We start from the raw sequence: 13,365 nt of genomic DNA, 5'->3' as shown, positions 1-13,365 counted from the left end.
CTAATGGATAAGGCGTCTGACTTCGGATCAGAAGATTGCAGGTTCGAGTCCTGCCGCGGTCGGCGTGGAGCGCCGCGCTCGGCACTGCCTGTTTTGCTCCCTCCGCCCGCCCCGTGGCCTGTGGGCGGAAACTGGCGCCGGCCCCGGCGCTGCTGCCGGCCCGGTACCGGGTCACCGCGCGCACCGTTCGCACTGTTCGCGTTTTGCTCGTGCCTTTCGCGGGAGGCGGGGAAACAGGCGGCGGGCGGCTGCGTGCGCGGAGCCTAGGATCGACTGCGCCTGTGACACGCGTGGGGCCGGGCGGCCCTGGGGCACGGCGGCGGTGACCCGACCCGCACCGGGGGGGTGCCAGCCGGGTGCGGGGTGCAGTCGCTCCGCCTGCCTTCGGGGCCCAGGGACCCCCACCGCGAAGCCCCGGGGCGACAGGGGCGGCTCACCGCGGCCGGGGCAGCTGGGTACGGCGGGGGCGTAGGACAAAAGGAGCCGGGTAACGGTGTGGGCAAGGGGATTTAGGGTGCCACAGGGTGCAGGGAAGGGGCTGTAGGGGGCGGGGGAGGAGATGTGGGCTGCCATGGGGTGCAGGACAGGGGGTGTGGGGTGCCACAGGGTGCAGGGAAGGGGCTGTAGGGTGCGGGGAAAGGGATCAGGAGGTGCCGCGGTCCGGGCAGGTGGGTGTAGGGCCCCTGGCCACCGCAGAGGCTCTTCTGGCCGGGAAGGTGGCTCCTGACAGAGGCCAACCTGGCCTTGGCATTGTAGGGTGCCGTGCCGCGCCGAGCCATGCCGGACCGCACCGTGCCGTGCCGCGCCGAGCCGCCAGGTGGCGCTGCGGCCCCGCCGCTGCCGGCCGGGTCGGGCCGGTTCCCACGGGTCCGGGGCCGTCGGGGCGCGGGTACTGCCGCGGCCCCGTCCCGCCCTGCGCTCCCGCGGGGGCACCGTGCACTGCGACTCGCCCCTTCGCCCCTCCTGGTCCCCGCGCAGCTCCAAACCCGATGTGTGCCCCCCCCTCCCAATCCTCCGGCCGCACAGCTCCCTCCCCTCGAGTGTGCAGGACCAGAGCGGGGGAGGTCACCTATGCCCCCTCCTCTCCGAAAAGGTAGCACCAGCATGCGGGGGGGTGGGGGGCGGGGGGAAAGGCACACACACATGCCGAGATGCTGTTTTCTGCCGCTCTGAATGCATTTCACAGCCCTCCGGTGTTCCCCAAAATACCCACCGCCCCCCAGCCTGGGGTTCCATGCAGGGGCAGGGCTTCAGCGTTTCACCCAGCAGCGGAGGGCCCCGCTGCCTGAGCCGGGCAGGATCCAGCCCCACGGCCCGTGCTCAGCCCCCGCAGCCATACCGGGGGTTTGAGATTTCTCGATCCTTTCACAGGCACGGCGGGGAGCTGGGGGGGCGCGGGGTGCCGAGCCGCCGGGGAGGGATGCTCCGGGGCTCGGGGTGCTCTGAGCGAGAGAGTTTGGGGACCCCCCCTGCTACAGAGCGGCTCTGGGGGAGGACCTGGGTGCGGGTGACTTGCTCTCCCCTCCGATGCATTGTGTTAACGCCGATGTCCTCTTATTTGGGGTCTTTGATCTACCTACTTTTATCGTGGGCGCAAAATAAATAAAAATAAAATAAAAATCTAAACCCGCCTGGCCAAAAAAATCTCCCCCCCCCCTAAACAACAGAAAAAATTAATTCTCTCCGAAATTATTCTGGCGGCAGCGCTCTGCAGGGCTGACAACGAGCCCCGCAGCCGTGCCCGCAGGCAGGACTGGGCCGGGGCTGCCTGTACCTCACCCGGCTGCGGGCAGGGAGGTTCGGCAGTGCGCGGCACCACTATAAAAAAAAAATCACCACGGTAAAAAAAAAAAAAACAAAACCACGAAATAAACCCCAAAATCCACTGTTTCAGCAGGGCTGATGGCAACGCAGAAGTCGGGATGGGGTGTGTAGGGTCCCTCTTTTTTTTTAACCCCCTAGGCTTTTTGTCTCTCTGTCGGGAAAGCATCCCCATCCCGGTGTGCCCCGTCGGGGTCAGGTACAGGCGGTGAGAGATGCGAATCTCCCCCCGCCCCTCCCCCCCCTTGGAGACCCTGCTCCCCGCCGGGGGCTCGATGCTGTCGGTCGGATAATGGGGCGGTGGGACTTTGTTTAACCCCGTTGCCCCCGGGGCCAGGGGTCAAGGGCTTCCTCTTCCCCCGGGGCACGGCGGAGAGGCCGCCGGTCGCGGCGGGGAGCGGAGGAGAGACGGTCGCCGTCCCCCCCTCCCCGCCGCGGTCCTGCCAGTGCGAACGGCGTGGGACCCCGTAAACCTGCATCGCTCCTTGGCATCGAGGGGCTGAGGTGGGCTGCGAGTGGGTGTTTTGGGGGAGCAGGGGGCAGCCAAACATCACCCCGGGGCAGGGGGGGAAGCGGAGAAGCGGCCCCTGCCCTCCAGCATCCCCCGGCTTTGCCTTCCCCTCCCAGCTGGAGCAAGACGTTTTTAACGGGGTTTTACACCCCCTCCCTCAGCAGGCAGAAGTATCTCAGCCGCCCCCCCGGGAGCCAAGAAACGGGAGAAACGGGCAAATTTTATAGGTGACGTACGGGCTTACGTGGGAATCCGTGCCCAGCACCGCTCTTTCTGCTTTTTTCTCCTGAAATAACCCTTCCCTGGGGCGCGTACCCCCCTTTTCCAGCTCGCACCCCCTTTTACATCTTGGGGCGGGCGGGGGGAAAGGAAGGAAAAGGGAAAAGAAAAGCAGTCCCCCACATCCCGCTGTTTTCCTGCTCGGGAGACGAGTCCCAGAGCTCCCAAAGTGAGCGATGGAGAGGGCGAGGGGAGGCAGGCGGGAGCCGGCTCCAAGGTGGAGGGGTCGGGGGTGGGATGGAGGAAGAGGGGAGGACCCTCCTTTTCGGGATTAAGGGAGAACCGGCGAGGGAGGGAGGCTGGCGGCACCGCGGGCATCCGAGGTAAGTCCCGCTCCTGCCCGCAGCGGTTGTACCGGAGCCCGGGCGCTGCTGGCACGGACGGTGCCGGCGCTGCGGGGGCTGAGGGAGGGGGAGTTCGGGGGTACAAAGGAGCCCGATCCTGGGGGGTACCCAGGCCGGGGCTGCCCCATCATCACCCCCGGGCCGGGCTCCTGCGGGCCCTACGGGGCCGGGGCTGCTTTGGCGGCTGAGGCCCCGGGGAGATCGGTGCCGGTTACCCCGGGCCGGGGGCTGCAGGCAGCCCCTGCCCAGCGCCCTGCCCGCTCCCTCGGGGCTGGGCCGGGGTCCCCCCGTGCCGAGCAGCCCACGGAGCCCGCTCCCAGCCCCCGGGGCTCCTCCCGTGTGTGTCTCAATTCTCTCAGGCTTGACTTGGCAATAAGCTCTCTCAATAGGGTGACAATAGAGCCCCGGTGGGACCCGAACAAAGAATTTGAAAGTAGTTAAATTGCAGGACACGTCCATCGCCCGGGTGCTTGAAATTTAAAAAAAAAAAAAAAGAAAAGAAAAAAAAAAAAAAAAGAAAGAAAGAAAAAATCGGAGAAAAGAAAAAGGAGAGAGACTTTTCTTTGGGCTGGTGAGAAAATGCTCGGGGTAAAAGTTGGTTTGGCGTCTTCATTTCAGCGACAATGGAGCAGAGCTAATTCAATAGGAAACGCGGGGATTTTTTAATGAAAAGACCGCCAGGGTTACACCGAAGTTAAGCTCTTGTGAATTAATTATTAGGGCAAATAAACTGGGGGGGGGGGGGGGGGGGCGCTCGGGAGGGAGTGTTGCTATTTCTTAATATTCTCCTTTCCGTGTTTAACGACAATACCATTAGGTTTTCGAGTCTGGGTGAGCAAAAGGATTTCTTACACTCCCCGGGAAGAGGAGAAGACGCGCTTTTTTTTTTTTTTTTGAATGGTGTTAATTGCTTTTAAAATAAAATACTACGGAATTTGGCAACGACCTCCGGTTTCTGCTGGCAGTGGCATTTGGGGTTATATTTCCTTTCGTGGCAACTCGCAGATGCAAAAAGGAAAATAACGGGGGAATTTAAAAACACGAATGTAAAGGCGAGGCGGCGTGTTCGGCTGTTGCAGATCTCTGGGGCTCGATCGGTTTATTTGTTCCTACATAGAAAACCTGTCTGGGGATACCTGGGTATTCATCGGGGCGCCGAGAGACTCCCCAGAGCCGCTTCGGGGCATCGGTGGAGTGAATCGGAGATAAAAAATATGAGCCAGGTTAAACGCAGGAAGGAAGAGGAGGAGAGGTCGTAAGCGAAGCAAAGGTGTGCCAGTAGGGGCTCGGGGGGGGTGGGGGGCTTTGGGGGGCTTTTTTTGCCTTACTGCAAAGGCTGCAGGCGATGCAGTGTATGTCTAATTCTGTGAAGAAGATAAGGAAGATAGAAATGGAGGGGGAGCAGAGGAGGGATGCGCAGGCGGTACCTGCGTGCCCGCGCCCCGGTTCCAGCTCGCTGCGGCCGCCGGGAGCTGCGCTGCGGCTGTCGGGGAGAAGCGGTCTCCGGGGCTCGGCCTGCCCGTCGGGGCTGGGATGGCCCGGCACGGCACGGCACAGCCCGGCACGGCTCCAGAAGGGACCCCTACCTCCAGGGCCGTGGCCTCAGCCCGGGGGCAGCTGGTGCCCCGGCTCTGGCCGACGGCTGCGGGCGGGCCGGGCCGGGCCGGGCGGCGGCGGGGCCTTTCAGCAGTTGGACAGCGGTGCGGGGCCGCGCCGGGCCGGGCCGGGGCAGCGGGGGCGGTGGCCGGGGGCGGTGGGGAGCTGCCCCGGGCAGCGGAGAGCAGGGGGCGGCTGTAGCTCCTTTCCCTGCTCTCCGTGGCGGGGGTCGGGGGGTCCTTGAGGGAACGGGCACAGCGCCGAAGGGGTTCCCGGGCTGCAGCGGGGGGGCCTGGCCACGGCTGTCCCCTCGGAGAAGGGCTGCCCGGGGCCGCGGGCAGCACGGGATGCCCGGCGGGCCCGCCAGGTGAGCGGCGGTGGCCCCGAGGGAGCGGGCGGCACCGGGTCTCACCGGGGAGGGGGGGGGGGGGGCGGACGGACATGACAGGGCCCCCCTCCCCCGAGCAGCCCCATCCTCGGAGGGTAATTAAGGGGTGAGGCGGAGCGGCTGTGCTTTCTGCTCCGCGATGCCTGCCAGCCACCAACCCCCGCCGCCACCGCCGCCTTCCTCCCGTCCTCCCCCTCTCCCCCTCCCTCCCCCCGCCTCCTCCCCTCCCCCTCTCCCTCCTCCTCCTCCTCTCCGCCATGGTTGGAGTGAATAGGAGGCTGCCGGGCTGACGTCAGTGCGGGCAGAGCTTGCCGGCGGCGGCAGCTCCTGGCCAGCAACCAGAGCCGGCACCGGCAGCAGCCGGGAAGACGCAAGGAGCCCGGGCAGAGCCACCCCCGCCGCCCCCGCCGGCCCGCATCCGGGGCTGGGGGCCGCGGCGGCCGCTGCTCGGCCGGGGGCAGCCCTGCCCGCCCCTCTGCCCGCCCGCCCGCCAGCGGGGGGGGTGGCCCCCCGCCGCCCGCTTCTCCCGGGGACCGCCGTCCTGCCCTCGGCACGGCAGCCAGAGTGAGTGTCGCGGCCGGGCATCGCCGCCTCGGCGGGGCGGCCCCGGGGAGGCGGGAGGGCGCGGGAGGACTTTTGCCCCTGGGCGGGAGGACACGACAGACCAGCTGTCGGTGGGGCGGGAGAGAGCGGGGAGACGAAGTCGGGCCGGTTCCCGCCGGGAAGTTGGGTGCCTCCCGGGTACCGGCACCACGCGGGACCGGGACCAACACCGGGGCGGCCCGGGAGACACGAGGGACCTTTTGCTGCCGGGGACGTGTTTGCTCCTGCAGCCTCTCCCAGGCTGCCCGGGACGGTGCAGCTCGGCAGTGGGACCTGGGGCGGGCTGAGCCCCGACGGGTCGGCGGGGAGCCGGGGCCGAGCGCTGCCGGGGGGCTGCCAAGGTGCCACTAAACGTCCCCGCTCGCCGCCGGAGAGGCGGCACCGGACAAAACGCCTGGACGAGGCCGAGCCTTCCGGGGCACCCAGGCTTTAGGCCGCGGGAGAAATCCCGGGCTCCTGGGGAAGTTCTTCCTCCCGGCGCAGCGGGTGCTGCTGCGGGGCCCCATTTAGCGGGGGGGGAGGGGGGGGGCACGGAGGCGACCCGCTTCCCTTCTCGGATTTACCGCCGAGGAGCAGCAGCGGGGCCACCGCTGCCCGTGCCCTGTTCCGCCACTGGCTTCTGGTGCAGGAGGATATTTTATTCTTCATTTGCTGTGTCTCTTTTCTTTGCTTTTTTTTTTTTTTAATATTTTATTTTATTTCATTTCATCCTTTTTTGCTATTTTTCTCTCTTTCTTTTTTTTTTGTTTTCTTTTTTTCTTTCCCCCTTTTTTTTTTCTCCCATTCATGCTTCCCTTCTGCTCCCTCCCCGCGAACGCTTATTTCCTTGGGGTTTGTGGTTGGTGTTTTGTTTTTTTCCTCCCCCCCTGTGTCTTCCTGGAAGCAAAATGCATTTTAGGCCTCAGCCTTAAGGAAACCCGAATCATAGCAGTGCAGGTGGCCTGAAAGCCTGCACCTGGCCGGATCCCCTCGACGTGCTTCCACCCCCGGCCCCCGGCCGGGCAGCACCTCGCCCCACCGAGCGAGGAGGCTCCGGGACTGTCCCCACCTGAGTCCCGGCCCCCGACGGCCGGAGAGAAAAAAGAGCAGCCGGGGGCTGGGACGCTGCCGCTTTGCCTTTTCTGCGCCGGGGCTTGCTCAGAGGAGGCTTTTAATTGCTAAACAAAGCGACGCGTTTCCTTCACGCCCGTCGAGAGCTGCCGCTTGTGTGCGAAGCCGGCGAAGCCCCGATTTAGAAGGATAATATATTTTTTAAAAAAACAACCAAACCAAACCCAACCGAACCAAACCCACAACAATTAAGAAAAGATGCAGCTCGAGGCTGCGAGGCGCGGGGGGTTACTCCAGGTTGGCTAAAAATAACTTCTCCTAATTAAAGAAAAGTGACGTCAGACGTGCAGGACGTAGAAGAGGGGAAGGCAGCGGACTCGTTACTGGGCGATCACGTTAAATAATTCAGGGACGGCCCGGTGACCGGGCGGGCGCTGGGCAGCGGGGCTCTTCCGAGGTGCGGCCGGCCGGGCCGCCCGCCCTGCTGGGCTCCAGGGTCACCCGGGGAGGGAGCGGGCGGCGGGGGCCGTGCCACCCGCGGTGGGCGCGGAAGGGCCGTGGTCGCGCCGGGGCCGGGGCGGTGCAGCACCATGGCCAGAGCCGCGCCGGCACCGCCGCCCCTCCCCGCCCCGTCGGGCCGCCCGCAGCCCCGGGTTGTTTTCTCTTGCGGGTGCGGGCAGGGAAAAAGGACCGTCCCACGGTCCCCGCGGCCCCCGAGGGCGGCCCAGGTGAGGCAGGACGCGGGTTACCTACCGGCGCTGCCCGCTGCGACCGCCGGAGCTCCGGAGCCCAGGCAGCCCCCGCCGGTTCCTCCCCAGGCTGCTCGCTGGTGCTTTGAGCTGTGCCAAGGAGCCATTTTGTACGTATCCTCCTAAAATTGCTCCAAACACCCCCCACCAAAAAAAAAACCCAAAAAAAACAACCAGACAAAACCAACCCCAACCCAACCCTTCCCCAAAATAAAATAACACAAAATCACCAAAGCCTAAAATATACCAAAATACTCAAAGCACAAGGTGCAATTTTCTCCCAGGTGCTGGGGCTCTGCCTCTGTACAGAGCAGGGCGAGGCGAGAGCTCTGAGCAGAGCAAGGCATTGCCAAAAAGGAGCAGGGGGAAAAAATATATTATATATATTTCTGCCGAGAAAATCGCCTTCTTTGAGCGACAGAGAGGGGGGACCCCGTCCACAGCCCCGAGCAGCCCGGCGACGTGCGGTGTTTTACCCACTGCATCCTCGCCCGAGCGACCCGGCGGCCCCGGGGTAAGGCACGGCGGGCGAGAGACCTCGCACGGCGGCAGCCGGGCACAGCTGCGTCTTGGCGGGGCTGGCTCTGCCCTCCCGGTCCCCTTCGCCGCTGCCGCAGGGACAGCGGGGCCGGAGCGGGGCCACATCGCCGCCGGAACGGCCCCGGGAGCTGGGGGGAGGCTGCCGGAGGCGCCCCGCGCCGCTCCCCGCCGCCGGGCCCCCGCGGTGAGTAACGGGGCCACCCCCAGTGGGGGGAAACTGAGGCCGGGCCGTGGCCCAGACGAGCCCCCCGTATCCCCATGTCCGCTCGGCACCGCCATCCCCGCACCCCCCGGCTGTCCCTCGGAGGCGGTGGGGCGGGCGGCCGCCTTCTCCCGCCCCAGCCGGGGAGCACACGGGCAGCGATCACCCTGACGGCGGCAGCCATAGATGAGGAGAAAATCCAGAGCTGGAAAATTAAGGAGATCCGATTCGTGGCAATTTACCCCCCCTCCGCGCTCTGGGGCAGATCAAAATAAACCTCGGCCGAGTCTCCTCCAGAGCGGCTCCTGGCCGCAGGGAAGACGCCGAGGGGCTGGGAACGGAGCAAAGATTTCTCCTCACCTTCCGCATACCCGTCGGGGCGGCCGGGGCACCCCAGGGCCCGTTTCTCGTTAGGCGGGAGGCGGCAGGCAGCCGGCGGTTCCCGGGAACCGGGCCGGGCGGCCGGGCTCGCCTGGGCGCCGGGAGCAGAGCCGGCTCGCAGCGGGGCTGGCAGCGCTGATCCTGTAGCTTTTAGCCTAATTGAGCTCGTAGGTTTTATTTATTTCATTTTTAATTATTTTTCATATTTTATTTTAAGGGTATGGCAGGGAGGGGGGAGGCGAGGAGAGGAAGGAATAAATAACCCGAGCGGCGCTCGCCAAGAGCCGGAGCCGGCGGGACCGGCAGGCTGCGTTCAGCCGCGGCTGCTCCCGCCGCGATCGCTTCGTTTCGCAGATCCCTCGTTTTGCAGCAGGTCACATTGTACCCTCGCCTCGGATTTAAAGGAAGGCGATATTTCAAGCAGCGAGGGGTTACAATTTTTATCTTTAATTTTTAAAATATTTTTTTAATGAGGAGTAGGTCAGATAGGCACCCCAGATAATCATATTTGCCTCCTGGCATTTTATTATTATTATTGTTGTTGTTGTTATCATTTGTATGTGCTGGATTCGCCGCTACAGGCATACCGCGTTAGGAACCTGTGCGGGAAACAGCAGAATCTGGAGGAGAGATAATTAAAACGAGGGGGGAAAGGGGAGCAGAGAGGATCGATGCGGGATCGCGGGTGTGCGCCCAGCCCCCGGGTGCGGCTCGGGACGGGCGGGCCCCGCGTCTGGCTGCGGGGAAAGGGGCCCTCCGGGCTGCCCCCGGGTACAGAGGCCGGACGGGGCGAGCGCTGCTGGAGGAGGAGAAGGTGTGAGAGGGGTGCGTTGGATAGGGGGGGGGGGCATGGCGTGGGGGGGACCAGGGAAACGCAGAAGGAAAGGGGTGGGGAAAGGGGAAGGGAAATGGACGGAAATGGAAAAGGAAGGGAAAAAGGAAAGGCCGGGGAAAGGGAGAGAGGAAAGTGAAGAGAGGAAGGGGAGAGGGAAAAGGCAGAAGGAAAAGAGAAAGGGGAAAGGGAGAGAGGGGAATGCCGAGGGCAGGGAGAGGCAAGTTAGTCGCAGGTGCGTCCCCCCGCGCCCGGCCGTGCAGGGGTGCTGTCCGCCTCTCCCCCGTCTCTGCCGGCCCGGCGGAGCTGCCGCGGGGGCACGGCGGAGCGGGAGGAGGCGGGGGATGACAGAACGACCCTCTAGCACAGGCCGGGAGGCGAAGCGGGCGGAGGGAGGCCGGTGCCGGGGAGCCGCAGGGGGGGCCGATCCCGCCCGGTACGGTACGGTGCCGTGCCGTGCCGCCCCGTCCCGCCGCGGGGGCGCGGCACGACCCGCCGCTCTCCCGGTCGGGCCGGGGCTAGAAAGCGCGGGAAAGGGGGCGCTGATTTAAATGCGGGCCCGGGGATTGGCTGTGCGTGGCGTGACGTCACTTCCCAAAGGGGGCGATTACCATGCGAGGGGAGTAGAAGTTGGGCAGCGGGCCGGGAGCGCGAGTGCCGTGCGCCCGGGCCGGTACCGCGACGGGCTGGGCACGGCTCGTCACGGCACTGCATGGCTCGGCTCTGTTCGGCTCGGTATGGCTCTGTTCGGCTCTGTTCGCCTCTCCGCAGCCCGCCCTGAGCCCCCGTGGCAGCCCCGCAGCCGGCGGTGCCGCCTGCCTGCCGAGCGCCCGTGGCTTTGCCCCGGCTCGTTCTCTCCGTCCTGTATTTATCTTTTTCTCTATTTCTTCTTCTTTTTTTTTTTTTTTTTTTTTTTTTTTTTTTTTTTTTTTTTAATGTGTGTGTGTGTGGTTCCCGGTGGCAGCTCCCGGCCGCCCTGCCCCGGCCCTGACCGCACCCTGGAGCGGACGGACGGACAGATGGATGGACGGACTGATGGATGGCCGGCATCCCCGACGGAGGGATGTTTCTGTCTTTGGTTATCTAGCTGTATGAGTGTTGTGGAGCCATCATAAAGCTAGATAACCGAAAGTAGAAATGACTTCCAGACCTGCTCGCCCGGGGGAAGCGGCCGCACCAGGACCGGCGGTGCAGAGACGGCCCGACCCGCCGCCCTCGGGGCTCCAGGTAAGGGCTGCGGCTCCGCGCCTTCCCCATCGGGCCGCTCGGGGCAGCGGCAGCCCGGGGCTCCGCGGCAGCAGGCGGGAGGGCCGGGGAAAGGGAGGCGAGCCCTGCACGAATGCTTCCATTGCCAAAGAAATCTGGGGTTTAACACTCGGTTAAACGTACCTCGAAATTTTCTCTTAGGCTGTGGGCTCTAAGGCTCTGGGAGGGTGGAGGGAGCGAGCGCCCTCCCCGAATAAATTCCTTCCCCCCCTTCCCCAGCCTGTGGGTCAGACCTCGAAAAACCCCGGCTTTTGGATGTTTTCCCTTTTCTCCTCTTTTCCTCTCTTTATTTTTTCGGCTTTGGGTTTGATCCTGGCCTCCCTTTGGAAGGTCAAGTTGGTGATAATGTGATCTACTTTGCTTGTGCGGTGGCTGTTGCTTTTGTCCGTAGCTGGGGTGTGTGTGTGTCTGTGTCTCCGGGGAGGGGGGTGCCCAGGGAAGGGGTCCTGCGGCTGGGTGCACCCCTTTGGCGTGCAGCCACCCCGGCCCTGGGGCTTCTGTGGGAGCCGAGCAAGGCACAAAGCCTCCCTCACCTCCGCTGCAAGCCCCAGAAGTTGAAACATAATATGTATTACAATGTCTGGCAAATAATAATAAAAAAAAAAAAAAGGAAAGAAAGAAAGAAAAAAAAGCAATTGGCAAATCTGCATTCCGTTCCCATGGCGACACAAAGCACCGCGCGCTCTGCCGAGCCGCCCCGGCACGTTTCCCCAGCTGGCGTGGGGCGAGCGCCCCTGGCCCGGGCCGGGCTCCCCCGCGCCCCCCCGACACCCAGGGGCCGGGCGTGGGGCATCGCCGCCAGCCCCTCGCCCAGCGCTGGCCGTTTGCATCCTGCGGGGATGATCCCCGCGCCGCCACGGACCCACGCGGGCCGTGACAGCGCCGGGGAGGCTGCAGAGGAAAAGCTTCCCGGGGTGGCTGGGATTGTGAGTGGGCTGTTTGCTGGCGCTCTGCCCCCCCGGGAGGCGCTGCGGGAGGTGAGGAGCGGTGGGAAGATGCTGCCAGCTCCCACCGCTCGGAGCGAGGGTACCTGCCCTGTGCCTCTTCCCCGGCTGGGGGGAGAGGGCAGCCTGGCTGTGCCCACCGGTGTGCGGGCACGGCGAGAGGTGGGAGCCCCGCGCACCTCGGAGGCAGGTTTTCCACCTTCCCTTGCACGGGGTAATGGCGTCAGATGCCACGTAGGCCCACAAAGCTAAATATGCCTGTGCACCCTTCCAGGGCCAGCAAAGCACCGCCATAACCACAGTAAGGAAAAAGGATCTCAGCCTGAATTTGGCTATACCGGGAGAAAGAAAAGTTCTGAGGAGCTGTTGTTATTATGTATTCTAATGAGAAGTCATTGGAGAAATTAAAAAGGGCAGAGAAAGACGAAGATGCCAGCACTAATTCCGCAGGAAGCCTCCCAGGGAAAAGGCTGTGTGAGTGTGAACGCTGAAAAGCATGAAGGCCTGGAATTAGACTATCATTTAGAAAGCGTTACTAATCCGAAGTTACAGCAGTAATTCCATGATTTGCTGGGTCCCACACGCAGCGCCAGAATTAAAGATACGGATTTTCTAGAAATGTAACTCAACTGTGGCACCGAGTCTCGGCGAGATCCGAATGAATCATTCATTCCAAAGGCAACGAAAGACGTGTCATTAAGAACCAACCTCCTTCTCTCCAGCCCATCTGGAATATGTATGCTCGATGCAATCCCAGAAATTGTGGAAGAGATCGGAGGTGGGGAGGAGAGAATGTAGTCATTTCCCCCCTTTATTATGTTGGTTATTTTTAAGAAATAATTTTCCAATTATTTCCACAATATTGTGAGTGGCACTCAATTCTTCTCCTATTCTTTTTTTTTTTTTCTCCCCTCCCTACACTAGCATCGAGTCAGGTGCAAACGGTTTCAGTGGAGATGCTTTAAAACTAGACTGAACAAAGCAGGAGGCAACTGAGCAAGGTGGTTGATGAATGCATTTATTCCGGAGTAATGATTTGATGGGGGATGGAGGAAAGAAACATTCAAATTCCTAATGAATATAATTCAGGAGGAATCATTTGACCAGCGTGTTAAAGAAAATCTGTTTGGTGGGAGTGTTTCTGCACTGGCAGAACCCAGGAGGTATTTCTGTTCCTGGCTTTTGTAATTGCAAAAGGTGAAAATATAAAAAGAGGATCTGAGGAAAAAAAAATATATACACATATAATAAATGTCTTTGTGTGTGTATATATAAATACATATATATATAAAAAATCCGTGAAATAAAATGGAAGTGTGGAAATCCGTGTCTACATGTGAACTCTTACAAAGGATTGAGGCAAGCTTTTTCACCTTGCTGTTCGATCAGCTGGTCAGAAACCACCCTTGACTCCTAAATTATTTTTCTCCTCAAAATTGTCTGTTCTGAACTGATTTTTCAAGTATTTTTTCAGGCCATGGTTTTGGTTTGCTTATCCCAGAGCAGTTCGCCCCAGAGGGGATTGAGACAGGGACTGAGTAATTTGGCCTTTAGTTTCCAGGAGAGAAAAATCGTGGTTGAATTTTTACTTGCGTTTAAATTCTTCATTTTCACCCCTGTTGTCGGCATGAGCCCATGGGTGTTTTGGGGAGGCGTGGAGGTGACCCCCCCCTCAATTAATGAGGGAGGTGGCAGTGAACGATGGGGGATGGTGGTATGAGCATCCCCAGCTCGTGTGCACATGGGTGGGGGGAAAGGAGGTGGATAAAGCCCCCCAGTAAATCCCTGCTTGTGAAATACCCGCTGCATTTAGAGAGCCCCTGGCAGCCCACTGTCAGGTCTCTGCTTTCTGTCCTTTT

At 62.0% G+C, this 13,365-nt stretch overlaps 1 long non-coding RNA gene across 2 annotated transcripts in view; it reads left to right on the top strand.

The window, feature by feature from the left end:
- Positions 1–3,554: 3,554 nt before the first annotated feature.
- Positions 3,555–13,365, top strand: part of LOC308067410 — a 42,588-nt gene continuing 32,777 nt past the window's right edge. The window contains exons 1-2 of one of the 2 annotated variants that reach the window (XR_013929591.1): positions 3,555–5,503; positions 10,261–10,523. This is a non-coding gene — a long non-coding RNA (uncharacterized lncRNA). Of the gene's footprint in view, positions 10,524–13,365 lie in introns of both variants that reach the window. The other variant, XR_013929592.1, reaches the window with a different exon arrangement.

Source organism: Falco punctatus (genome assembly GCF_963210335.1).
Source record: "Falco punctatus genome assembly, chromosome: 7".
In the NCBI taxonomy this organism is placed as follows: Eukaryota; Metazoa; Chordata; class Aves; order Falconiformes; family Falconidae; genus Falco; species Falco punctatus.
The sequence above is the reverse complement of the archived record's forward strand: the minus strand, read 5'-3'. Positions and strand labels throughout refer to the sequence as shown.